This window comes from Gavialis gangeticus, unplaced genomic scaffold (genome assembly GCF_001723915.1).
Source record: "Gavialis gangeticus isolate Ggan-Ray unplaced genomic scaffold, GavGan_comp1, whole genome shotgun sequence".
NCBI lineage: Eukaryota > Metazoa > Chordata > Crocodylia > Gavialidae > Gavialis > Gavialis gangeticus.
The window spans coordinates 101357875-101362085 of NW_017729033.1; the positions used below are offsets into that span (position 1 = coordinate 101357875).

Consider the following 4211-nt stretch of genomic DNA (forward strand, 5'->3'; position numbering starts at 1 on the left):
TGTCAGGGTGGCTAGGATCTGGAACCAACTTCCAAGAGAAGTGGTGCTGGCTCCTACCCTGGGGGTCTTTAAGAGGAGGCTGGATGAACAACCTGCCAGGGTCATTTGACCCCAGTACTCTTTCCTGCCATGGCAGGGGGTCAGACTTGATGATCTTCTCAGGTCCCTTTGGACCCTATCAACTATGAAACTATGAAGCCAATGGGGCCAGAGTTGTCTGCCCTCTGCAGCGACCATGGTAACCAAATTGTCAGACAGCAGAGTTTGGTGGGAGACAGAGATGGTATTCTGCCCCACTCCCTGCCTGCATACACTACAGTGTAGGCAGAACCATCAGTGAAATGGTAGAAGTGGTTTTTAACTTTAAAAGTAATACTGCAATTGTTACTAGATCCCACTCTAATTTGTGTCACAGGGTGGAAAAGGCTCTTAATACAACCCACTCCAATGGAATAAGTAAAACATTGCGTTATGATTGTCCAAGACATTCACAAATAAATGACTCCAGCCACAAGTGTGGAAAGAGTGCTGCCAGACTGGGAGGCACAGACTGTGTTGTAAACATAACGTAAAAGTATACATGTATTGGCCTTAACAGATTCAACAAAAAGTAACTTAAGATCCACACGTGCAGATTCATTCAACACATTCATGTATCTCACACTCCGCTTGCACAGTAGGAAACCAATGCAAATAGAATCCAACCAAATTTGGTAGTCATTGAAAGTTGTTATCGTACGATATCTTGTTGCTTATCCATGTACAGTACTAGTCCCAGAAAAGTGGCTTTTTAAAGACCTTGCTTAAATTAGCAGAGGGCTCACCGGAAAAAAGCAAGACAAAAATTTTAAACTAAACTAATAGTATTCAGTTTGTTGGTTTTAAGGTATTAAATATAAAACAGCCAGTGAAATTTGTATTCTTAGAGTATCACAAAGCCATCCATCAACAAAGTTGGAAAATATTTTTTTTAGAACCTAAAACAACTTTGGTTTGGTGTTTTTTCATCATAGGATTTAAGGTTGCATGCACTATTATATAACTTTATTTCTTCTCCTAGATCATGTCTTACAAGATAGTTCCATTTTTCCTTCTGCACAATAAATTTGAAATAAACATTTTAGACCTCATCTGAGAACTGTGGTGTCAGAAGATTTTAAATTGTATAACTTCTTCATGTTTTGCAGAACACTTATCAACTACTACAATGCCAGGAAAATATTTTTATAAATCTCATTATGAAAAACACGTCAGCAATCTTGTCAAGAAGTTCCTAAAAATCAGACTACTACTTTAAAAGCAGAATGTAATATAAATGAATTAGGTTATGTATTATATGTTCTGCAGTTTTGAATTTTAACTTTATTTTATTGCTCTTTTTCTGTTTGTCAGCATCAACATTCTTCTATTTTGAAAGTTTAAAAGAAATGCTAGAACATGACCAAAGACAAGTGAAAGATCTGGTTTACTAGCTGTAGTGCGCTTGAAAGTCTGGAGCTTTTCCACACTTTTTACAATCTCATCAGCCTACATTGCCAAAAATAATCTACGTAACAAAAGCTCAAGTAGCGTGCCATGCAGTTTCACAGACATGCTAGAAGTTGTGGAAAACTGAAGATTTAGTAACTGATAGAGTTTCTGGATCTTCATTTCATGTCTGCTGTAAAGTTACTTAGGACTTCATATCAGTTATGCTTTTGATTAAATTAAAAGTAGAAAAGAAATAAAAAGATAATCTCTGTGTTCCTTCATTTTGTTCTACATTATCCAGAAACTGACAAAAATATCACTTCATCTCTATATAAAAGCCAGTGGCATTTGCATGTTTTTCATGCCAAATTCTGCACATTAGTCTTGAAATAAGAGACAAACTGAACGAGTACCAACAAAATTCTGTGGATACTTTTTTATAAAGAAGGGTACTTCTCTTAGTCAACAGTTAGGTAAAAAACCCTCCACAGCCTCTGCACCTCCTCTGCAGATTAAAGGTATGTAAGAAGGATCAGGGTTGGGCAAAACATGTTACTTTAGGTTTAATAACTTGAAATCTGGATGCCCTAGTTAGGCTTCCAACTCCATATTTACTCTCCTAATTATAAAATGACCTGATTTTCAGAACAGCTAATCCTAATGAAGCCAACACAAGCTGTAAATCCTCAGAGAACCTTTGACATTCCAGTTACTAATTTTTTAAAGCTAATTCAATGACCTATATCTTGATTATATTGCCATCCACTTTACCTGCTTCCATTTAACAACCTCCCCCTTCCAAGAATAAATATTTTCGTAAGTTTCAGTCAATCACCGGTAGCATGGTTTCTGACAGTATTCCAAGTGAGGAATCTCGGAACGAGTGATATTGGATGTAATATTTTAAACTGGATTTTCCGACGTGCACACAATTGTACCTAAGACTAGAGAGCTAATCTGTATTTACACACCCAAAACACAAAATAAGGAGAGAGAGAGAGAGAGAGAGAGAGAAAGGAATATACAACAGGCAGCCATTTATTCTGCTTAAGGATAAGGAACTTGTGCAAAGTCCATCTCTTTTACTTTTTATGGGGAGTAGAGAAAAAAAGGTTTTCCTCCTGTTCTGTCAGCCATAATGCTTAGCTTTTGTAGGCTCTAAGATGCTGTTATTGCAGATTTTTCCTTCATGTTAAATAACTCCCAGATTGCATGTCAAGAGTTTTGATGACGTATGAACTTGCTTCTGTGGTGCATTTTGCTCACATCAACTAGCTATCTAAGTAGGATATTGTGCATACCACTCCCTTACTGTTGAAATGATTTATTGCTAACTCAAGCCTTTTTTTTAAGCTTGCAGGAGCGATAAGGAAGTTTTCCTTTGCCCATTTTTCCAGAAAAAAAATTGCTACTTATTCTTACCCCTCTCCGCATTGGCAGATGGGAAATTTAAACAAATATTAGGAATTCGGTAGACCTATCCTCTTCAGCTAATCAAGGGATAGGAGGAGGATTCCTCTCAACATAAATCTCCTCTTTTTCCAAGGAAGACGTCAGGCTAGTAGAGTTTAAATCTGTCTTGTAAGCAAGAAAGAGTAGGAAGCTTGCAGTAGAACACAGAATGGTCTTTACCCAATAAAACTGCAGAAAACCCCTCAACAAGAAACAAATCCACTGTATACCACTACTGTTGGTAAATCCAGCTGAGCCATGCAGTGATGTTCATTGATACATGCACACTGCAAGTATTAGGACGTGGATTTACTTCCAAGCTTTCAACTCATCCTCTAATCTCCAATACCTGGAATGTTTAGGAACATATTGGCAGACAAGGTTCTTTGGAGAGATGTGATATCTTTTATTAGATCAACTAAACAGTTGGAAAAAATGTTCTTTGCAAGGTTTCAAGAACAAATGCCCTTCTTCAGGCATCAAGAAAGTCTGTCGGTGTTTGTGTGCTTTCCTGGGTAGAATAGAAGTCAGAATGCCAAATGCAGGTCTGCAAAAATGCAGATGTATGGCAGTAAGGTTCAAAGGGAAAGGAAAAGGTGTGAAAAGGCAGCTGCCCTGGGAAGGAAGGGGAGGTGATAAAATGTAGCTGATAAAACGTGAGAACATATTGTGCTATTCTTAGAGTTCTGGCTTGCATCTACAGTGTTGATACTCTCTCTGTTGCTCCAACCCCCCCACCTTTGATTCTTGATGATGAGAAGAGGTCAGCCTGCTGCACTGAATTAGTTTCACAGTGGAAGGCTGGCAAGGGTTGCTGCTGACAATACACTCTTTCCCTTTCTTTTCTGTACTCTCTCATAAGAACCAGATAAACTTGTTTATTTCATGCTCCAAGTTAATGCAAACAAGAAAATCTTCTTCCAAGCTGTTTATCAGAATCATGAAAGTCATATTTTCTATCAGACTTGGTATGGTCTTTCATATGTTGAGAATTAACAATGGTCAAGGCAGCTGACACTACACATCTAAAACTACAACATTATTCAACATGCTTTATAATCATGACTATGAAGGAAGCTTAAATCTTGTAATTCTAAACAGCAGCAAAACACTTGTATCCAAAGAGTAACATAACCCGTCTCAGTTTAATCTTCAGCATAAGAACCTGAGACAACTCCCTTGTTTACTAGTGATCTGCTCTACCTCAATAAAGTCAGCAAGGAAGAGAGAGAGAGAGAGAGAGAGAGAGAGAGCGCGAGCCTGTGTGTGTGTGGGGGGGGGGGGAAAAG

The 4211-nt window shown here is 38.1% G+C and overlaps 1 protein-coding gene across 8 annotated transcripts in view; it reads right to left on the minus strand.

Moving 5' to 3' along the window:
* PTPN13 (protein tyrosine phosphatase, non-receptor type 13) overlaps positions 1–4211 on the minus strand; it is a 278246-nt gene that overhangs the window by 224639 nt on the left and 49396 nt on the right. The gene's annotated exons all lie outside the window — the stretch shown is intronic.